Genomic DNA, 25,204 nt, shown 5'->3' on the forward strand with positions numbered 1-25,204 from the left:
ACATCAGCTGAATTACGTTACTTAGCTGAACAGTTAAAAACTACACAACAACAGCTCAGGAAAATCACAATCCTGCCCATACGCGTATTGCCTAACCCCATACGCGTATGGCCCATCTCCTGACCAAATCCCATACGCGTAACACTATCTCATACGCGTATGCTACACGTACCACTTTTCCATACGCGTACCAACAGAGACCAAACTACGTTCAAAACATCATCTTCCTCATCCATACGCGTATTGCCTAGTGCCATACGCGTACCAGACCATCTCATATGCGTATTGCCTAGTGCCATACGCGTATGACCAGAAACCAGATTTCCAGATCTGCTATGGTCTTCTCTGCTACGAGATCTATCCAATTCAACCTTCCACAGTCCAATTTTACACATTATTCGTTCATATCATCTAACACAATTCATACCCTATTCGATTTCACAATCCCTACCGTTATTACATCTAATTCCTACGGATTTCCTTCAATTATAACCCAAATTTCGTTCATCCAATATTTCACAATAATCATCATACATCAATCAATTCAGAGGTAAATCAATGGTTTATCACTACCCATTACATATTATCCCATAATACCCATTAAACGATGATAAACCCCCCTTACCTGAGTTAATCCGGCAATCCTTTAGCTTCGAGCTCTTCCTCTCTTCAACCCTCGTTCTCTGGCTCTTTGCCCTTTTCCTTTTTCCACTTTTCTGTCCCTTTTTCCTTTTCACGTGAAAAATAAACCTTTTTACTAAATGGGACCTTTTCTAAATTCCGACTTTTATTCCAATAAAATAATAATCCAATAATAATAATTCCAATAAAATATCCCAATTATTTAATTAAATTAATAAATATATTATTAACTTAATTTAAATAATTATCTTATTTTATCGGGGTGTTACAACACCTGCCGACGTCATATGGCGTCCATTTGAGGATCATAGAGCATGGCGTTAGTTTGATGAGTTCTGTCTCTACAGGGGGTGTTTGAAGTGGGGTGACATAGTTGTTCCATACTTGTCTGACAGATGTTTACGTCAGTTCGGGTACAAGCAGTATGCTCCATCCCCACCTCTTGATTGTATGATGGCGATTGATATTGATGTTGATTGGATTGGTTACCATCAGAGCATTATCGCTGTGATTCGTCCAACTACCCTGACCACCACCCAAATGTAGCACTCGATTAATCCATGCTCCAACAAATCTATGTCTATGTGGAGTCAACCATGTGTCTTTCACATAATTAATAAATCCACTATAATCAACACATGCTTTCTCAAGTTGATGCAATCGTTGATCATACTCGACCTCGTCACTAGCCCAAACAACTTCTATCCATAATGTGTCTATCGTCTTTTGCAGGTCATTCACCACATGTTGTTTGCATTTGGCAACAACGTTTTTGTTAATGTGAAATCTACATAGAAAATTAATCGACCTGGGAAACACAATTTCAATTGCTTTCATCAAAGCAAAATATCTATATGTCAAAATCACTTGTGGACACAAATCTTTCTTCACAAACAACTCTTTTAGTTTCTCCAATACCCAGCAAAAATTCTCTGTCTGCTCAGACTCCATATACGTAAATGCAACAGCAAAAGTCAACTCGGTTGATGTCATGCCAACAATTTCAAACAAAGGTTGTCTATATTTGTTTGTCTTGTAGGTGTTATCCATAACTAACACAATCGGAAAAATATTCAACAACTTAATTGAATCAGGATGGGCCCAAAATATATCTCTCACAACTTCCGAGTCATCCTTTTTTCTACTCCAATACACATAGCATGCATCCTCAATAAGCTTAAACAAATGTTGTATCTCACTTCTAGGACCTCTTATCTCTTTTTGTATCACACTCTTATGCTTATATAATTGCGCAATCCGAGTGACATTCTCAGGATCTTGGTCTTGCAAGGAAAGCAATATGTGTCTAGGTGGTACATGTCTCTTTGTCAAATCAGCGACATGTTGCTTCTCATCTGTGGTCAACCTACCAATAAAGGAATGACCTTCTAATCTATAAGGTAAACCATGATTATGTAACCCACATTTTACATCAATCTTCCAACCAGACCCATCTTTCGCCGGAGTCGACCTGATTTTAAATGGGCATCCACATTTCTTGGACGCACTTTGGGTTCCACTATCAGTACTCTTGTGTTTCCCACATTTATCACAACCAAATATTAATTTGTTACTTCTCCCTCTCTTCCCTATTCCAGTATCTGAACGACTGATAATAACAGTTACTTTATTATCAATTCCAACCTCTTTAATCCATCTGATCACCTCTTCTTGTGTACCAAATATTTCTATCGTTATAAACGTATCAGAAGTATCTACACATATTTGGGGAAGATTTTCCATTCCTGCACAATAAAAAAAAATTATTTTTTTAAAAAAAATAATAAATAAAAAAAAAATTGCATACCGGAAGTCTTTAAAAAAGAGTTCTGGAATACATAAAACACAAACCGGAAGACTTCTTCAAAGAGTTCTGGTATGTGTCACTTTGTTTATCGGAACTCTTTCAATAAGTGTTCCGGAACGTGTCTTTTTTATTAAATAACCGGAACTCTTTCTTGAAGTCTTCTGGTTTACTACTTGGTGTGTTTCAGATGTCTTTTGTGAAGTCTTCCGGTTTGGAAAAAATACATACCGGAAGTCTTTTTCCAGGAGTTCCGGTGCGAGGGTGGAATGTGTAATTTTTGGAAGTTTCAACTGAATGGTAAAAATGAAATGGTAAATTGGTCAAAACTAGTTAAGGATAAAATTGATATTTTAAAAAAATTGTAGGGGTATGAGGCTAAACGTAGGGGTATGAAGTAAAATTTTCTCTGGTGCTAGTGGAGGGTGAAAACATAATTTGTTTAGGCCCTAGGCCCAAACCGGATCCGAACCTTTAATCACATGGAGAACAAAAGGACATTGAAACTAGACAAAAGTCATCAGCTCACGCGATAGCGCTGTTAACAACGCGACAATGTTTATTCAAAACTCCGATCGCAACTCCTCCATCTCCGGTGTTGTATTCATGGAATCGCCTAGGGTTCGACACCTTGATAACATCGGTGTCACATTACTAGGGCTCGACTTTCGCTTCTTCGTTTGAAGCTTCATCAATGTTATCGTCGCGTTCAACTTCGGCTCCCAGATTTAAACAACGCGTTCTCCACCTTCGTTTATAATTCACGTTGTTCATGTATGTTGGTTCTATGTGTTGGCAGCAATTTTGGTAAAACCTAGAGTGTTCACAAGTTGTCACAAGTGTTGTCTTGACAAAAGATAACATGTACCTGCAGGATGTTTAAAATGTGAATATGCAGGATTTTACTAAGATGTCAGACCCGATGTCATGACATCTGTATACAGAACATTCAGTCTGAATGTTATGTATTGTGTGATTGCATTTTTTATGCTAATCTATGTATGATTGAAGAAATGATTAAACGCGCATTCAATCAGTAATTACAACCAGATTTACTTATTTTCCAACGAAATATAATCAGTTGTCATGAGAAGATATGAATGGAAAATAGTTTTAGGGTTTTATGATGTCTAAGCCCAGCCAAATGCTTCTATATAAAGGACATGGAAAACTTGATTTTATACACACAAAAGTAACGAACGAAATATTGAGAGAGAATAAGGGTTTGAGTCTTGTGTGGTTGTGTGTATTGTAAGCCATTCATTCATCCATAGATGATTGAATTGGACTGATTTTTGAGTTGTAATTTGTCCACTCTAAGCTTTGAAGCATGAGTGTGTGTTTACTTGATTGAAGCTTTTAAGCAAGATCAAGCATGTGTCTTTGAAGAGTGTCTTCTTTTCATTGTAATTCTTGTTTTATATCACTGTTGTGATTGAGGGAGAGTGAGTAGGATCTCATATCTAAGAGTTCTAAGGTAGAAGTCACACGGGTAGAGATTAGGTGAAAAGACTGTAACTTGAAGTTGTTTACTGAGAGTCTTTGAACTGATTCTGTTTAGTGGATTTCCTTCCTGGCTTGGTAGCCCCCAGACGTAGGTGAGTTTGCACCAAACTGGGTTAATAATTGCTTGTGTCTCTTGCATTACTGTTCTTTATCTTTTATCCTGTTTGTATTGTTCAGATATTAGTGTCGTGACATTACCTTCGACATCTCATATTTGATACCAGAATTTCAATTGGTATCAGTGCAGGCATCCTGCTCTGGTTCTGGGTGAGATCTAGGGACGTTACTTTCTGGTACTATGGATAGAGACGGAGGATATGTTCACAGACCACCTATTCTGGATGGATCCAACTATGACTACTGGAAACCTCGAATGGTAGCCTTCCTAAAATCTTTGGATAATAAGGCTTGGAAGGCTGTTTTAACAGGCTGGGAACATCCAGTTATTACTAAGGAAGGAGAAGCTACAACTGATAAGAAGGCTGAGGAATAATGGACCAAGGAGGAGGATGATCTATCCCTTGGGAACTCTAAAGCATTGAATTCTATATTCAATGGAGTAGATAAGAACATCTTCAGATTGGCAAACAACTGTGAGGTGGCTAAAGATGCTCGGAACATTCTCAAAACCACTCATGAAGGCACCTCTAGAGTGAAAATGTCTAGACTGCAGCTGCTCACTACCAAGTTTGAAAATTTAAGGACGAAAGAAGATAAAAATATTCATGAATTTCATATGAATATCCTTGAAATTGCTAATGCCTCAGGAGCCCTGGGTGAGAAGATGTCAGATGAAAAACTAGTGAGGAAAATACTCAGGTCACTTCCTAAGAGATTTGCCATGAAAGTGACAACCATAGAAGAGTCTCAAGACATTTCCAATATGATAGTTGATGAGCTAATTGGATCCCTCCAAACATTTGAGATGGGAATGTGTGATGGATCTGAAAAGAAATTCAAAAGCATAGTCTTCATGTCAAACACTAAAGAGAAAGAGGAAGAAAGTGGTCAAGATACTGATTAAGATCTGGCAAATGATGTAGCATTACTAGGAAGACAGTTCAACAAACTTATGAAAAAGATGGATGTAAGGTCCAAGTCTAATGTCAAGAACATCTCATTTGACATCAGTAAGTCCAATAATGCTGGAAGAAGAACAAGATCTGATGAAAAGTCCAAAGAAGGAAAAGGAGTTTAGTGCCATGAATGTGATGGGTATGGACACATTAGAGCTGAATATGGAACCTACCTCAAGAAACAAAAGAAGAGTCTTGCTGCTACTTCGTCTAATGAAAGTGAAACAGAAGAGTCTGCAAATCTTGTGACTGCCTTGACTGGAAGATGGGGTTCTGATGAAGACTCAAGTGATGATGAAGTAACCTTTTATGAGTTAGCCACTACCTACAGAAAGTTGTGTCATAGAAGTGAAGAAGTGTGTCAACAAGTTGAAAGTCAGAAGAAAGTGATAACACAACTGGAGAATGAGAAGGTAGAACACTTGGAAACCATCTCTAAGTTAAAGACTGAAGCAGTGTTCTTGAATTCCAAACTGGATGAGATGACAAAGTATGTCAGAATGCTAAACAATGGATCTGACACCTTAGACAAAATTCTCCAAACTAGACAAATGGCAAGAGACAAGTCTGGCATTGGGTTCAATGAATCCAAACCTGAGTGCAGTCGCACTGGTAGCAAACCAAAATCCATACCTGAGTGCAGTCACTCTGGTAGCAAACCAAAGATATCATATCATTGTAAGACCCCAATTTTGTCCCTAAGATCCCTCATGACATCATAACATTGCATTTGGCATTGCCTCAAGGATCATAAGCATCTTGGTTCCCCTTGCCTTTGGGTGGGACTCCTTGTGAGTGGTTTGAGATCACCAAGCATGCTTGAATTGTATATCATTGCTTTTCTTATTTTTATTTACTAACCAAAAGCACAAAAATATGTCACTAACATCTTTTGTTTGTAGCTTGAGCAATCACAAGGTCATGAGCTTCAAGGAGATCCTTTGTGTAGAGACATGGTCAAGAGGAAATGGTAGCAAGCATGGTAATGGTTCCCAAAGCTCTCGTCCATAAAATATGCCTCCCTAGCATCTCAATTCATCATTTTGGTCATAGCAAGTCATAGGGTTTGAGGTTTGTCCCCCCCAAAGAAACCCTAATTCATCTGTACACCACAATGCCTTGCTCTTGAAGCAACCTCAACCCATGATCAAATACAATCAAGGGAAGTTCTTTAATTCTTAATTTAATGCATATTTGAGATTATTTGAGTGTCCTCAATCATCAATTCATCAAGATATGGGCTGTGAACTTGAGAAGTTGATCAGTCAATCCATCTAACTATTTTGAAATGCACTGAGACCTAACTTTTTATGTGTTGGTCAAATGGAGATGGTTCCAAAATCAAAAATGTTTTTAAGGACAATATGAACAACTTTCATGTTCATCAAAAATTGATTTGAAGCTTGGAAGGCCATCTGTCATTCCAATACATTATAGGTCATTTTGACTGAAACCCTAATTTTGGGTCAACTTCCCAAGGACATAACTCATTCATTTTTTATGATTTTGAGGTAGGGTCAAATGAATTGGAAAGCTTAAGATGTCTACTTAAAATGTTATTTTGATAAAAATTTCAAAATCTCAAAGGAAATACATGTGATAATGCAAGACATTATAGGTCATTTTGGACCAAAAGCATTAAAAGGCAAAAAAGTCCAACTTCAAGTGCCCATAACTTCTTCATCAAAAATCCAAATGATTCACAATTTAAGTCCATTTTGATTGTCTTGAAAAGATCTACAACTTTGATGTTGGAGGTTTTTTCATTTGAGGCTTGCATCATCAAAACAGAAGGGCTTGAACATTGGCCAAATTTGGAAACCTTGCATTGACATTTTTTGCACATCACACTTTAAACTCAAAATTCACTAATTTCCACACTTCAAATGAGTTTTTGTCCATCATAACATTTGTTACTTATACAAAGACCTTTCCAACCATTACCCACATGCTTATGTTTGGATTTTCTAAATGGTATTTTCGAAGAGGTGAAAGTTTAGGTTCAATTGTGGAATTCATGTTGAAATCTTGATGCACAAGCAAATTCAAAGCAAACTACACGTCCAAACCTTTGGCATTTAAATTCAGCTTGCAATTGGCATTGTTTTTGGGCCTTGTGCATGATCATGCAAGCCCATGCAAGGATTATCCAATCTCATGCACACGACTTTGTTCATCAATTCCTTGCCACTCTCTCTATAAATAGAGACCCTATGCCATTCAAAAAGGGACCCTGGTTCAACCTGAAATGCTGCAGAATTCTATCCATAACCATCACTAAAGGAATTTTCACTTTTCTCTAAAAAATTCAGATATGAATTTCAACTTCCTTGGTTGATTTTCAGACCTATAATTCCTCAGTCTTGCTTCCTCTTCATCACTAGATCTTATTGCAAGCATTGGTTGTGAAGAATCGTGCTCTCAAGACCTGCATTTCAAAGGTGGATAACAAAACTGTTTCTCTTGAAACTCTTTGATCTTTGCTTATTTCTTGTGTTTCTTGGCCTGGCTGAAGTCCTCTCAATAGAGGCATTTGATTTGTGCTTTCAATTTTGCAAAAACATGAAGTTCATGATGAACATCATCATACTTCCAGCTCTGATTTCTCCATTTATAGGGATCTAGAGTGGAACTGCATGGTATAGGAGTGATGTACATCACTTCCTCTTTCGATTGGTATATAGATCGCTCCATTTGGTTGAGATTGCCATGTCTGCAATTCTCACCGGAACTGGAGGTCTCACCGGAGAAGACGGTGGCTCCGGTGGCCATCCCAACTCCAGATCTAATCTGGATCGTTCATTCACGTTTCCAGATTCAATCCCGTGCGTCCAATGTTATGACTCGTTTTATGGCACGGTGCGCTTCAGTTGACCAAGGCTCATGGTAGGCGCGCGCTTCATGACCTCATGATCTGCCAGCTCAATTAATGAGCTCAGATCAAACGGTCCACGCTTTTTCCAATTTCTATTTTCTGTTTTATTTCCATTTTATTTTCTTTAATTCCATTTGATTTCAAAAATCAATATCTCTTTCATTTTTTATCCAAAAATTATGGGACCAATTGCATTAGTCTCCAAATAAATTCTAGTTTCCATTTCTTATTTTTAATATTTTTTATTTTGTCATTTGATATTTTTCATGAATTTTCTCTTTTCTGGTTATTTTTAATTCATTTTAATTAGTTTTTGATATTCAAAAAATACAAAAATATTTTCCCAACCTATTTGAATGATGATGGATCTATGAAAAATATTCTCATCAATTTTTAAATTGATTTGAGATTTATTTGAGATTTTAGTTCAATTAGGTTATTTTTATTCATTTTTAATTGATTAAAAATAGTTTCTGACTTCTAAAAATGCTGAATTTTTTTGTCAAACATTGTTTGACCTTGTTGGACTTAGGATAAATTACTTGGACCTTTCAAGGTTGATTTGAAGTAATTTTGAAGTTTGACCTTTCCATTATTTTTAATTCAAGTTTTTTTATATTAAAAATGCCAAAAATATTATGCTTATTGTTTGGTCTCCAATCTTCATCTCATTTCTGATTTATCATTGTTTGACTTTGACCTTCAATGTCATTTGGTCAATACATATGGATTGGTATATATTATTTCATCTTATGCATTTTGATCTTTCCATTTCCATTGATCCATTCTCCATCTCCTTCTTCTTCTTCTTCTTCTTCTACTTCTTCTTTCTTTTTGATCAATGAGTTAAAGGTTGATAAGTTAGCATTGATTAAGGAGACTCAATCTTCCTTGATTCAAATCTAATTCATCTTGATCAATTGATCAAGTGAATGACTTTGCATTAAGGATAGGTTGTTTTCTAAATCATGCAAAAGGCTTAAATCAATACAAGATCAATTCTCATTTTCTTTTTGGCATGGCAAGTTGTTGGAACTTGGTTCACTAATCAAGACTTCTAACTTATGTTGTTGCCTACATTATTATTGACCGGCCTCAGATAGTTGTGACTTCTACATAAGTCCAATTACGATTGCTTAACATAGCGCTAAATTTGCCTTATGGCACACTAACTACTAACACTAACCATTAACCATTAACATTTACTTTATGCACTTTACTTTTATGCAATTTACTATTCTTGTACATATTATCCATTTGCTTTTCTCTTTGCTCACTTGAGCACATGTTTATGTTAATGCCATTTTCCTTTTGCTCACTTGAGCACATAATTGTGTATATATTATTATTCTTGTGTTTTGTTTTGATTGTTGTGAACCAAATGCAAAGAAATGGACTTAGTTTCTAGGACTTTCCCTATGCAAAGAAATGGAGAATTGGACTTAGACTCTAGGACTTTCCTTATGCAAAATTGGAGTAAATGGACCTTAATGATGAAGATGGGTTAGAAGGACCAAATCTCTAAACTCACTCTTGTCCATTCTTGATTTACTTCATGGAACTTTTGATGTGTGTGTTTTTGTGCTAGGGAATTCTACTTGAGCTTAATTGAAGGACCATTGCCATGTTCATCCAAAGTGAAAGATACAAGATACATTGAGGATCTCTTAAGAGACTTGTTTGATTGCTTATGCTTTGTGATTGCTTATTCCAAAGGATGGGAGCTACTTGGATCATCAATATGATCTCAAGAGAGGAACTCCATTGTGGTTTTGTTCTCTTTCCCCTCACTTCTTGTATGCTTAGGACTTAGCCCTTCTTCTTCTTCTCTCCACTCTAACCCAAGCCAAAACCTTTTGTGCAAACATTTAACATGTGTTTTCAAACATTAGAAACCTAAGCCTTATGCTTTTGATTTTCAAACTTTCTTTTCATAACACTTATTTTGAATTGAACCTTTAAGTCAACTTTGACCATTTTTGTATATACTTCTAATTGGTAAATATAACCCATTCAAATTTCTTTCTGTGGTTCCAATGGCCACTTTCTTAATCAAATTTTCCATAACCTTTAGTTATTAGGTTTGAGTTATCTTTGTGGTAGATGTAATACTCACCTATATCCTTAGTGATGGACAATGAGTCTTCCATGCTTATTATAGGGTTAACCCCTCACTAGCATGTTGAAGCTATCCTCACATGGTGGATTTGTGGTTTGGTTGAGTTTTCTCCCTTTGATAACAAAAGACCTTAAGGCTTTTGGACCAATCAATTCACCAACTTGTTTTGAGATTTTTACCCCGAACTACGAGGTTTTGATCCTAATCTTTTTATAAGATGGTACGTAGGCAATGGGTTTATCCATCCAAACACAAAATGTAAATAAACTTGTATATTCTTTCCTCATCTCTCCAATCATGTTTGCACAAACAATATTCTTTTACTAGTTTTTGTTAAAACTATTAGGTTTTTGTTCGCTTTCTAACCATTCCCTTGGATAAATAGAAGTGCGGTGGCGACTCGACTTGTATGATTTACCTTGGATTTAGTCAATATCTCTAATGGTAACGAATACCCCGCTACAGAAAAGTGGCGACTCTGCTGGGGAGACATTTGCCTAGTGGGTTTTGCCAACTTTTCATGCTTGTTGTATTGTATTGTTTTGTGACATATTTTTGTGCAATTTGGGATTACTGTATTGTATGTGATGATTGAATTGCTTGATATTAATTCCTTGTATGCTTGGTGATCTTTGTGAGATGAGTTCTATACCCGGACTCGAGTGCACTTAGGATAGGAGAATGGCGTAGTCTTGTTGACTTGTGTGGAGTTATTCCTTAGCAAGTTGACTTGCAAGTCCATTCACTTGGTGGAGGTCATGTTGGGATCAATAACGTCACACAAGTAGTTGTGGTTAGACATTACTCTTTCCAATATATACCTTAGAAGCCAAGGACCTTAGTTTACCAAGCTCATCTTGGCCTATTCTTAGGATGTAGTGCGAAGGTCGTTCAAGTGTAAGATTTGATACGATTGTTACGCGATACTACACTCATAAGAGTCTCTCTTGAGAATATTTTTGGAATACGAGTAGTCGTTTATCCGATAATATCCGAAAGATGGAATGATGACTATGGGAACCTCTTGTAGAACATGTTTGGCAGGTTTAAACCCTAGTACACTCCCTTTGGGTGGTTCTTAACCGAGACTCCATGCTCGTGACTCGCAACAAACCCTTGATTCGTGGTTGATCCGTTCTTGTATCCTTAATATCAATGGAACTTGGGTGTTGATAAGGTGTAAACCATAATCCACCAAAATGGGTGATTGATATTAAGGATAACATGATCCATCCCATGACCTTTGTTTGGTGTGCTTTGCTTGATCCTTGAGTGTGATTGTTACATTCATGCATCCATGCACCCATTTGCATCCATATCATCAATAATGAAGAAAATTTTCAAGGAACTTAAGGGGTTTATTTGCAAATTTTCAGACATGGAAAGACAAAGAAGGAATACAAAGAAGTACAGTTTCAGACAACCAGATTTGAAAGAGTTAAGGAATCTGACATCCTATGTACTAGATCCCTTGGGTTTCAAGGCTCGTTTTGGGAAGCTTCTTCCTCTTCTGACTACTCAAGTGGACGAAGGATTGATGAGTGTATTGGTGCAGTTTTATGATCCCTTGTACCGTTGTTTCACGTTTCCGGATTTTCAGCTTTTTCCCACGCTTGAAGAGTATGCCTACCTTGTGGGTATACCGATTCTAGACCAGTTGCCATTCAGTGGCTTGGAGAGCATTCCTACTTCTCGAGAGATAGCTGACATGTTGCACATAGATGAATCTCTGGTTGGTGCTCATATGACTACCAAAGGTGGAATTCAAGGTCTCCCTTATGAGTTCCTCATTGCTCAAGCCATTATGTATGGGAAGGCCATGAGTGAGGACGCCTTTGAGGCCCTATTTGTACTTCTCATCTATGGGTTAGTGTTGTTCCCCAACATCGACAAGTTTGTGGATGTGAACGCTATTAGGATTTTCTCTACTCTTAATCTCGTTCCTACTCTGTTGGGTGACACTTATTTTTCTTTGCATATGAGGAATGCAAAGGGTGGTGGTGTCATTGTGTGCTATTTGCCTATATTGTATAAGTGGTTTATTTCTCACTTACCGCAGACGGTCGCCTTCAAGGAGAACAAGGGATGTCTAGGGTGGTCCACGAGACTCATGTCTCTCACTAATGATGATATCTCTTGGTACAACCGAGTGTATGATGGTGTACAGATTATCGACTCTTGTGGTGAATTCTCCAATGTACCTCTTCTTGGTACATGTGGTGGGATTAACTACAACCCTGTTTTGGCACGTCGTCAGCTTGGGTTCCACCTAAAGGATAAACCTAATAACATTCTGTTAGAGGGTATGTTCTTTCAGGAGGGTAAAGATCCCCAAGGCTTGAAAGCTAGAATGGTCTGCGCTTGGCGCAAGATTCATAGGAAAGGAAGGAAAGAGTTGGGTCCTAAGAATTGTGTTGCTTTGGAGCCTTACACCGCTTGGGTTAGGAAGAGAGCGTCTGAGTATCTCATGCCTTACGAGTATCCAAGACCTACACCTTTGGTTATGGCTGGGCCTTCAACCCTTCCTAACCAAGGAGTAGAGGAGTTGAGAGACGAAGACGGATCATGTGCTTGGATCCGTGAAAGAGAATAGTTGCTTCAGCAGATCAAGGAGAAGGATGCTTTGATAGAGTTCCTCGAACACCAGGTTATTGATGACCCTGATGATGCATGGACTTCTCTACTTCCTCAGTCTTCCAAGTTTTGGAAGAGGAAGTACGATCGACTTGCCAAGGAGAAGGCAGATATGGAGGCAGCCTACGAGAGGGAGGTGAAAAGGCTTCGCGCATCCTATCTTCCTGTGTCCCGAGCTTTAGACGATTGTTTCTAGGGATCCATAGGATGGTTATTTTCCTTTTCTCTTGTATATGATTGACAATGTTGTACTTCTTTCCTCTGATATTATTTGATGAGATATTTCCATACGTGATAAATGTTTAATATTTCCAAAATTTGCGAATAAAACCCTAGAGTTCCTTTGAAATAAAAAAAATAAATCATATGCACAAGCATTGCATGCATCATGTGCATAAGCAGGTTTTGTTCCTGGCTTCTTGTCCTGTGGTCTAACTTCGTGTTCTTCATTTATTTCAAAGACAAGCTGACTCACCGGTACTACACTAGAGCCAACATTTCAAGACTGATGGATCATCTGGAACAAGAGAACCGCGAGCTGAAAGAGGAAGTGGCCAGATTGAGTGCCTTGATGGAATCATTCTTGGCTGCCCAGAGCCAGTCTTCTCCGACGCCTTCAACTCCTCCTCAGAGGACAGTCATCTCTGAGATTGTCTTCTCAACTGTGCCTGCAGCCAGTGCATACTTTGCTCCAACGACCATGCCAGCCGGATTCCCATGGGGGATGCCTCCCAATTTCATGCCTGAGGGTCCTGCTCCTACCTTTGCTTCTATGCCGGCATCTAGCCCGGTCCTTGCTGTTCCTCCTCCTGTTGTGCATACTATGCCCAGGGTAGACGACACCATCTATCATTCTGAGCCATCTAAAGGCCCAGATGTCTATGAGAAGATGGACGCTATGAACGATCAATTTCTTGAGCTTTGCAAGGAATTAAAAACTCTCAGAGGAAAGGATCTTTTTGGCAAGTCTGCTGCCGAACTTTGCTTGGTCCCCAATGTGAAGATCCCGGTGAAATTCAAGGTCCCTGACTTTGAAAAATACAAGGGAAATACCTGCCCTCTCAGCCACCTGGTCATGTACGCCAGGAAAATGTCGACTCAAACCGATAATGACCAATTGCTCATCCACTACTTTTAGGACAGTCTGTCCGGTGCCGCTCTGCGTTGGCACATGGGTTTAGACAGTGCGAACATTCGATCCTTCAACGACCTTGGCGAGGCCTTCGTCAAGCAGTACAAGTACAATGTGGATATGGCTTCCGATAGGGATCAATTGAGAGCCATGTCCCAGAAGGACAAAGAAACATTTAAAGAGTACTCCTAGAGGTGGCGAGAGTTAGCAACACAGATCGTGCCTCCGCTAGAAGAGAAAGAGATGACTAAGATCTTTCTGAAGACCTTAAGTTCTTTTTATTATGAGCGGATGATTGCTAGCGCTCCTTCTAACTTCACCGAGATGGTGAATATGGGGATGCGTCTAGAAGAAGGGGTCAGAGAAGGGCGTCTGACTAGAGAAGAAGGCTCTTCTGCCAAACGTTATAGGGCGTTTGCAAAGAAGAAAGATGGAGAGGCACATGTTGTAACCTCCCATATGAAACCAAGAAGACCCTCTGTGAGGAGGATGACTGTGTGTCCCGCCGGTAACCAGCACCAGGTGGCTCACATAGCACCTGTCTTCAGAGACAATCAACAGTACCAGCATCATAACAATAATCAGCAACCACCTCAACAATATCAACAACAACAACACCGACCGCAGCAGCAGGCCTACCAACCTCGAAACAGTAATCAAACCAGCACGAGTTACAAGAAGAAAAGGGTCACCTTTGATCCTATTCCAATGACGTATGCAGAATTATATCCTTCTTTGATAGAGAGGAAGTTGATTACTCCGAGAGGCCCACCGGCTATACCTGCTAACCTCGAGTGGTGGTATAAGCCTGAATTATACTGTGTCTACCATTCTGGTGCTCCCGGCCACGACGTGGAGAATTGTTACCCTTTGAAGACCAAGGTTCAAGACCTTGTGAGGTGTGACATTCTGTGTTTTGAGGACGTAGGTCCTAACGTAAAGAAGAACCCATTGCCCGAGCATGGGAAGTCTGTTAACATGGTCCAAGGCTTCCCGGGCAAGTACAAAGTCAAATACGTCAGTCATATTCGACAATCGCTGGTCGAGATGCATCGCTTGCTATGTGAGTATAGTCATTATGAGCATGACCACGATAGATGCCGAGTCTGTTCTGTCGACCAGAGAGGTTGTCGCCAGGTGCGCAAAGATGTGCAAGAAATGTTGGATGAAAGAGTTATTGAGATCCTTCAGAATATAAATGTTGACAAAGATGCTGATGAGGTCAATGTGATTTCTCCAATGTTTCGGATCCCCGAGCCTGTTATCATCAAGTATGATGGTAGCAAGCAGAAGGCGTCTCCTACACTGACCATTAAGCCTGCCGGTCCTGTACCGTACTCTTCCGAAAAGGCGATTCCCTATTGCTACAATGTTGTCGCTGTAGAAAATGGGAAATAAGTGTCCTTACCATCCTCCTCTGTTGTTAACATTACGGATGTAAGTGGTTTGACCCGCAGTGGTCGTATGTTTTCAGCACCACCAAGACACCAAGCTAGTACTGATTCTGTTGAACGCCCGATTAGGAATGCTGTGAGCGCTCCGAATCCGGCACATGTTGTTAAGCCCTCCTCTACATTGATAACTCCTACTTCTGTTGGCCCGAGTGGCAATGTGAAAGAAGACTTTGATGAGATGCTGAGGCTCATCAAGAGAAGCGAGTACAATGTTGTAGACCAGCTTCTACAAACGCCATCCAAAATATCGGTGTTATCATTGCTATTAAATTCAGAACTACGCCGAGAGGCTCTGCAAAAGGTTTTGGATGTGGCATATGTAGATCATGATTTCATGATAGAACAATTTGATAGCATTGTTGCAAACATTACCGCTTGTAACAACTTGAGCTTCTATGACTCTGATCTCCCCGAGGAGGGAAGGGATCACAACTTGGCATTACATATATCTATGAACTGTAAAGACGACGCCATGTCCAATGTGCTGGTGGACACTGGGTCATCATTGAACGTATTGCCAAAAACCACTCTTTCGAAACTGTCATATCAAGGGCCTCCCATGAGGCAGAGTGGAATTGTTGTGAAAGCTTTCGATGGGTCGCATAAAATGTGATTGGGGAAGTTGATCTCCTAGTCAAAATCGGACCGAGTGATTTCTAGATTACCTTCCAGTTTATGGATATTCACCCATCGTATAGCTGTCTCTTAGGCAGACCATGGATTCACGAGGCGGGCGCCGTGACATCCACCCTACACCAGAAGCTGAAATTTGTGAAGAATAAGAAACTGGTGGTGATAGGGGGAGAAAAGGCTCTCCTGGTCAGCCATTTGTCTTCCTTCTCATATATAGACGCTGTGGATGAAGTTGGAACTCCTTTCTAAGCTTTATCTATTGTTGAGCCTATTGAGAAGAGAACTCATTCATTTGCTTCCTAGAAAGATGCAAAGTTGGCCATTGAGTATGGTGCGACAACTGGTTTAGGAAAAATGATTGAGCTAGAAGACAACAAGTCTCGGGCTGGCATAGGCTTTTCTTCTGGGGTTTTCAACACCAAAGGGCTATTCAAGAGTGGAGGTTTCATCCACACCGGTCAGGATGAAGAAGCTGCTGCCATCTTGGAAGAGGACGAAGAGGATTCTGGCAACTTCGTCATCCCTGGAGGGGTCTGCAACAATTGGGTCGCTGTGGATATTCCTAGAGTTATCCATAAGTCAACGTAATGTTCATTGTGTTTAAAAACCCTCCTCCCATGCCAAAAGGAGGAGTGATGACATTGTTGGCGCATAAATACAATGATATTTTCATTCAATAAATTCATGTTAAATGTTTGTTTTTCCAATCATTTTCCCTTTTTGCTTTTTTGCATGATTGGTGATCACACAAAACCTAAAAATAAAATAAAATCAATCTTTTCATCCGCATAATGATTTGCCTTGTTTGAATTCTAAAGCTTTTCATATCCAAAATCATTATGCAGGTTGATCAAACCCATTGAACATAATGATCCAACACCATCTCCCAATTTTGAGTTCCCTGTATTTGAGGCAGAAGAAGATGATGTTGAAGAAATTCCTGACGAGATTACCCGTCTGCTTGAGCATGAAGAGAAGATCATTCAGCCGCACCTTGAGAATCTGGAAACAATCAACTTGGGATCTGAGGATTGTGTTCGTGAAGTAAAGATTGGTGCACTCCTGGAAGAATCTGTTAAGAAGGGGTTGATTGAATTGCTGCGAGAATATGTCGATGTCTTTGCATGGTCATATGAAGACATGCCTGGTCTAGATACTGATATTGTGCAACATTTCTTACCCTTGAAGCCTGAGTGCGTGCCTGTGAAGCAGAAGCTCAGAAGAACTCATCCTGATATGGCAGTAAAGATCAAAGAGGAGGTTCAGAAGCAAATTGATGCGGGGTTTCTGGTGACTTCTACATATCCTCAATGGGTGGCCAATATTGTGCCCGTGCCTAAGAAAGACAGAAAAGTTCGGATGTGCGTGGACTATAGAGACTTGAATAAAGCTAGTCCAAAAGATGATTTCCCTCTATCACATATTGATATGTTGGTAGACAATACAGCTAAATTCAATGTCTTCTCATTTATGGACGGATTTTCCGGATATAATCAGATCAAGATGGCACCCGAGGATATGGAGAAGACAACATTCATCACACCTTGGGGAACATTCTGTTATCGAGTGATGCCTTTCGGTTTGAAGAACGCCGGAGCCACAAATCAACGAGCTATGACTACCTTATTTCATGATATGATGCACAAGGAGATCGAGGTATATGTTTATGATATGATTGCTAAGTAAAGAACGGAAGTTGAACATGTAGAGCACTTGTTGAAGCTTTTTCAGCGTTTAAGGAAGTACAAGCTTCGTCTGAACCCCAACAAGTGTACATTTGGAGTCCGTTCTGGCAAGTTATTGGGCTTTATTGTCAGTGAGAGAGGTATTGAGGTTGATCCTGCAAAGGTCAAAGCAATACAAGAGACCCTATGCCATTCAAAAAGGGACCCTGGTTCAACCTGAAATGCTGCAGAATTCTCTCTATAACCATCACTAAAGGAATTTTCACTTTTCTCTAAAAAATTCAGATCTGAATTTCAACTTCCTATGTTGATTTTCAGACCTATAATTCCTCCGTCTTGCTTCCTCTTCATCACTAGATCTCGTTGCAAGCATTGGTTGTGAAGAATCGTGCTCCCAAGACCTACATTTCAAAGGTGGATAACAGAACTATTTCTCTTGAAACTCTTTGATCTTTGCTTATTTCTTGTGTTTCTTGGCCTGCCTGAAGTCCTCTCAATAAAGGCATTTGATTTGTGCTTTCAATTTTGCAAAAACATGAAGTTCATGATGAACACCATCATACTTCCAGCTCTGATTTCTCCATTTATAGGGATCTAGAGTGGAAGTGCATGGTATAAGAGTGATGTACATCACTTCCTCTTTCGATTGGTATATAGATCGCTCCATTTGGTTGAGATTGCCATGTCTGCAATTCTCACCGGAACAGGAGGTCTCACCGGAGAAGACGGTGGCTTCGGTGGCCGTCCCAAATCCAAATCTAATCTGGATCGTTCATTCACGTTTCCAAATTCAATCCCGTGCGTCCAATATTATGACTCGTTTTATGGCACAGTGCGCTTTAGTTGACCAAGGCTCATGGTAGGCGCGCGCTTCATGACCTCATGATCTGCCAGCTCAATTAATGAGCTCAGATCAAACGGTCCATGCTTTTTCCTATTTCTATTTTCTGTTTTATTTCCATTTTATTTTCTTTAATTCCATTTTATTTCAAAAATCAATATCTCTTTCATTTTTTATCCAAAAATTATGGGACCAATTGCATTAGTCTCCAAATAAATTCTAGTTTCCATTTCTGATTTTTAATATTTTTTATTTTATCATTTGATATTTTTCATGAATTTTCTATTTTCTGGTTATTTTTAATTCATTTTAATTAGTTTTTGATATTCAAAAAATACAAAAATATTTTCCCAACCTATTTGAATGATGATGGATCTATGAAAAATTATCTCATCAATTTTTAAATTGATTTGAGATTTATTTGAGATTTTAATTCAATTAGGTTATTTTTATTCATTTTTAATTGATTAAAAATAGTTTCTGACTTCTAAAAATGCTGAATTTTTTTGTCAAACATTGTTTGACCTTGTTGGACTTAGGATAAATTACTTGGACCTTTCAAGGTTGATTTGAAGTAATTTTGAAGTTTGACCTTTCCATTATTTTTAATTCAAGTTTTTTTATATTAAAAATGCCAAAAATATTATGCTTATTGTTTGGTCTCCAATCTTCATCTCATTTCTGATTTATCATTGTTTGACTTTGACCTTCAATGTCATTTGGTCAATACATATGGATTGGTATATATTATTTCATCTTATGCATTTTGATCTTTCCATTTCCATGATCCATTCTCCATCTCCTTCTTCTTCTTTTTCTACTTCTTCTTTCTTTTTGATCAATGAGTTAAAGGTTGATAAGTTAGCATTGATTAAGGAGACTCAATCTTCCTTGATTCAAATCTAATTCATCTTGATCAATTGATCAAGTGAATGACTTTGCATTAAGGATAGGTTGTTTTCTAAATCATGCAAAAGGCTTAAATCAATACAAGATCAATTCTCATTTTCTTTTTGGCATGGCAAGTTGTTGGAACTTGGTTCACTAATCAAGACTTCTAACTTATGTTGTTGCCTACATTATTATTGACCGGCCTCAGATAGTTGTGACTTCTACATAAGTCCAATTACGATTGCTTAACATAGCGCTAAATTTGCCTTATGGCACACTAACTACTAACACTAACCATTAACCATTAACATTTACTTTATGCACTTTACTTTTATGCAATTTACTATTCTTGTACATATTATCCATTTGCTTTTCTCTTTGCTCACTTGAGCACATGTTTATGTTAATGCCATTTTCCTTTTGCTCACTTCAGCACATAATTGTGTATATATTATTATTCTTGTGTTTTGTTTTGATTGTTGTGAACCAAATGCAAAGAAATGGACTTAGTTTCTAGGACTTTCCCTATGCAAAGAAATGGAGAATTGGACTTAGACTCTAGGACTTTCCTTATGCAAAATTGGAGTAAATGGACCTTAATGATGAAGATGGGTTAGAAGGACCAAATCTCTAAACTCACTCTTGTCCATTCTTGATTTACTTCATGGAACTTTTGATGTGTGTGTTTTTGTGCTAGGGAATTCTACTTGAGCTTAATTGAAGGACCATTGTCATGTTCATCCAAAGTGAAAGATACAAGATACATTGAGGATCTCTTAAGAGACTTGTTTGATTGCTTATGCTTTGTGATTGCTTATTCCAAAGGATGGGAGCTACTTGGATCATCAATATGATCTCAAGAGAGGAACTCCATTGTGGTTTTGTTCTCTTTCCCCTCACTTCTTGTATGCTTAGGACTTAGCCCTTCTTCTTCTTCTCTCCACTCTAACCCAAGCCAAAACCTTTTGTGCAAACATTTAACATGTGTTTTCAAACATTAGAAACCTAAGCCTTATGCTTTTGATTTTTAAACTTTCTTTTCATAACACTTATTTTGAATTGAACCTTTAAGTCAACTTTGACCATTTTTGTATACACTTCTAATTGGTAAATATAACCCATTCAAATTTCTTTTTGTGGTTCCAATGGCCACTTTCTTAATCAAATTTTCCATAACCTTTAGTTATTAGGTTTGAGTTATCTTTGTGGTAGATGTAATACTCACCTATATCCTTAGTGATGGACAATGAGTCTTCCATGCTTATTATAGGGTTAACCCCTCACTAGCATGTTGAAGCTATCCTCACATGGTGGATTTGTGGTTTGGTTGAGTTTTCTCCCTTTGATAACAAAAGACCTTAAGGCTTTTGGACCAATCAATTCACCAACTTGTTTTGAGATTTTTACCCCGAACTACGAGGTTTTGATCCTAATCTTTTTATAAGATGGTACGTAGGCAATGGATTTATCCATCCAAACACAAAATGTAAATAAACTTGTATATTCTTTCCTCATCTCTCCAATCATGTTTGCACAAACAAAATTTCCACAAAATATACAACCTTTACAACAAGTATGAAAAGGGCTCCCTAGGAGTACCTAGGATGTTTTGGGTGCTTAACACCTTCCCATTGCATAACCAACCCACTTACCCAGATCTCTATTTCTTTTACTAGTTTTTGTTAAAACTATTAGGTTTTTGTTCGCTTTCTAACCATTCCCTTGGATAAATAGAAGTGCGATGGCGACTCGACTTGTATGATTTACCTTGGATTTAGTCAATATCTCTAATGGTAACGAATACCCCGCTACAATCATATGTCACAACATCATAAAGGAATACAGCAGAAAGGAAAACATTAAAGATGGAGATGTCATTACTGTGGAAAATTTGGCCACATAAAACCATTCTGCTATAAGTTGTATGGCTATCCTTGTCCTTCTCATCATCAACCTAGACCCAAACATCACATACCTGTCAACAGAAAACAATGGGTTCCTAGGACTAGTGTTACAAACCTGATAGCTCACACTTACTTCAGAGTTCCAGCCAAAGAAGACTGGTATTTTGACAGTGGCTGCTCCAGACACGTGACTGGAAACAAAAACCTGCTAACTGACCTTCATCCTCATGCCACCAGCTATGTAACCTTTGGTGATGGAGCAAAGGATGAAATCAAGGGGATTGGTAAGCTTAACTGCCATGGAGTCCCTAACTTTGACAATGTCCTACTTGTTAAGGGACTGACTGCAAACCTAATAAGCATTAGTCAACTATGTGACCAAGGTCTAACTGTAAACTTCATAAAAACTGAATGTCTGATTACTAATAAAGAAAATGAAGTGATCATGAAAGGAGTCAGGTCTAAGGACAACTGTTATATGTGGAGTTCTCAAGAAACTAGTTATTCATCAATGTGTACTCTAGCCAAAGAAGAAGAAGTGAAGATATGGTATCAAACATTGGGGCATCTGCATCTTAAAGGAATGAAAAGGATTATATCTGTTGAAGCTGTTAGAGGAATTCCCAACTTGAAGATTGATGAAGGAAAAGTTTGTGGGGAGTGTCAGATTGGAAAACAGACAAAGATGTCACATCAGAAGCTCAGACATGACACCACTTCCAGAGTGCTGGAACTTCTCCATATGGACTTGATGGGACCCATGCAGGTGGAAAGTCTTGGTGGGAAGAAGTATGCTTATGTAGTGGTGGATGACTTCTCCAGATACACCTGGGTCAATTTTATAAGAGAAAAACCTGATGTATTTAAAGTCTTCAAAGATCTTTGTCTAAGACTTCAAAGAGAAAAAGAAAGTTAGGTTATCAAAATCAGAAGTGATCATGGGAAGGAATTTGAGAACAACAAATTTGTTGGATTTTGTGCATCAGAAGGAATTAGTCATGAGTTTTCATCTCCCATTACTCCTCAGCAAAATGGTGTGGTAGAAAGGAAAAATAGAACTCTCCAAGAATCAGCCAGAGCTATGATTCATGCTAAGAAATTGCCCTACCACTTCTGGGCTAAAGCTATGAACACAACCTACTATGTTCACAACAGAGTAACCTTGAAGAAAGGGACTCCTACTACTTTATATGAAGTCTGGAAAGGGAGAAGACCTACAGTCAAATACTTCCATGTGTTTGGTAGTAAATGTTATATCTTGACTGATCATGAACAAAGAAGGAAGATGGATCCCAAGAGTGATGAAGGAATATTTCTGGGCTACTCAACAAACAGCAGAGCATTTAGAGTCTTTAATTCCAGAACAAAAGTAATGATGGAATCTATCAATGTTGTGGTTGATGATCAGCAGACTGATGTCATAGACGATGTTGAGACATCCCTAAATGATTCCCCAGCTGATTTCCCAGACAAAAGTAATGAGAGTGAACTCACTCAAGCTGAACCTGAAGCTGACAAAATTAATAAGGGACCCTCTATCAGAACTCAGAAGGATCATCCCAAAAAACCTCATTATAAGAGACCCAAATAAAGGGGTCACAACTAGATCAAGGGAAGTGATCTCACATGGCTGTTTTGTGTCCAAGGTTGAGCCTAGGAATGTCAAGGAAGCCTTGACTGATGAGTTCTGGATCAATGCCATGCAGGAAGAGTTAGGCCAATTCAAGAGAAATGAAGTATGGGAACTGGTTCCAAGACCTGAAGGAATAAATGCCATTGGAACAAAGTGGGTGTACAAGAATAAATCTGATGAACAAGGGGTGGTTACTAAAAATAAAGCAAGATTAGTAGCACAAGGATACACTCAAGTTGAAGGAGTTGACTTTGATGAAACATTTGCCCATGTAGCTCGCCTTGAGTCCATTAGACTATTGCTTGGAGTGGCATGTATTCTGAAGTTTAAACTGTTCCAAATGGATGTAAAACGTGCCTTCTTGAATGGCTACTTAAATGAGGAAGTATATGTTGAACAACCTAAAGGATTTATAGATCCAAATCTTCCAAAGCATGTGTACAAGTTGAGGAAAGCCCTTTATGGTTTGAAACAAGCTCCTAGGGCTTGGTATGATAGACTCAAGTGTTCCTCACTAACAATGGATACAGGAAGGGAGGCATTGACAAGACCCTATTTGTTAAGAATGAAGGAGGAAAACTCGTGGTGGCTCAAATATATGTGGATGATATTGTGTTTGGTGGGATGTCAGATCAGATGGTCGAACATTTTGTTAAACAAATGCAGTCTGAATTTGAAATGAGCCTTGTTGGAGAGCTGACCTATTTTCTTGGGCTACAAGTCAAGCAGATGGAAGATTCTATCTTTCTATCTCAAAGCAAATATGCCAAAAACATTGTTAAGAAGTTTGGCATGGAGAACGTAAGTCATAAAAGGACACCTGCTCCTACACATCTGAAAGTCTCCAAAGATGAAAATGGTGTTAGTGTAGATCAAAGTCTCTACAGAAGTATGATAGGAAGTTTGCTATATCTCACAGCAAGCAGACCTGACATTGCTTTTGCTGTAGGTGTTTGCGCTAGATATCAAGCTGAACCAAAAGTCAATCACATAAACCAAGTGAAAAGGATACTGAAATATGTCAATGGCGCCAATGACTATGAGATGTTGTATACTCATGGATCTGGATCTATGCTGACTGAATACTATGATGCTGATTGGGCTGGAAGTGCCGATGATAGGAAAAGCACATCAGGAGGATGTTTCTTCTTGGGGAACAACTTATGGTTTAGTAAGAAACAAAATTGTGTGTCCCTGTCCACTGCTGAAGCTGAATACATAGCAGTTGGAAGTAGTTGTTCTCAACTGGTTTGGATGAAACAGATGCTAACCGAATACAATGTCACGCAAGATGTCATGACATTGTACTGTGACAACCTTAGTGCTATAAATATTTCTAAGAATCCTATTCAGCACAGCAGGACAAAACACATTGATATTCGTCATCATTTTATTAGAGAATTAGTGGAAGAGAAAATCATAGCCCTGGAGCATGTTACTACTGAAATGCAATTAGCTAACATATTCACAAAGGTTTTGGATGCTAATCAATTTGAATGTCTAAGAGGGAAATTAGGGATTTGTATCTATGAGAATTTATAGCAATTAATTTGGAGTGGAAAAGGTAATAAAAATATTGTCTTCCCACTTAAAAGAAAGTGCACCATTTATGGTAAATCATTCCATAGTATTGGAACTTCCATCTATAGCATTTTCACACGCAACCTCAGCTCAAACATTTCCACCTTCCTCAAACTTCATCGACCTTCTCTGCTAGGGCAACAGAACTCTTTTCACAAGCTCAACAAGATGTCACAACATCCTTCACCTTCTAGTTCTAAAAACACCAAACCTGCGCACAAAGCTAGAACACCCTCTATGAATTTTCTTAATGAAGACATTTTGGAAGTGATTCCCCTATCAGTCATCCCAGGAGACGTTCCTGGTCCATCCTCCACTGCAGGACACACTCAAGGTAACAGTTCTGATAACCCCACCTCTAAGGATGACATGCATCATACTGATCGTGTCATTAGAAATCTTGTCACGAGGATCCTTAATGAAGGACACTCAGTAAAGGGAGTTTCTACTCCTCTATTGAGAAGGGACCCCTCTCCTGAGGTTGAACCTCACAATGACTCTGAAAAAGATATAGTTGCTAAGGGACTATGCTCTTTAGGGCAAACCTTGCCTAGTAATAAATATGTAGATGCTTCTTAGTATAAGAAGCATGACTATGCTAAGAAGGTGATCGACTTGGAATATGAGAGCTCAGATGATGAAGATGATAGCTTGCTTCATCACTTAAAGCCAAGTGTTGCTAAGAGGATGAAGACCAGAAACGATAGGTCTGTGGCTGAGATGATGACAACCAAAATTGGTAAGAAGGCTACTGTTGTAAGTCCTTCAAAGTCTTGGAGTAAAGTGGAGGTAAA

This window comes from Lathyrus oleraceus, chromosome 1, assembly GCF_024323335.1.
Source record: "Lathyrus oleraceus cultivar Zhongwan6 chromosome 1, CAAS_Psat_ZW6_1.0, whole genome shotgun sequence".
Lineage (NCBI taxonomy): Eukaryota > Viridiplantae > Streptophyta > Magnoliopsida > Fabales > Fabaceae > Lathyrus > Lathyrus oleraceus.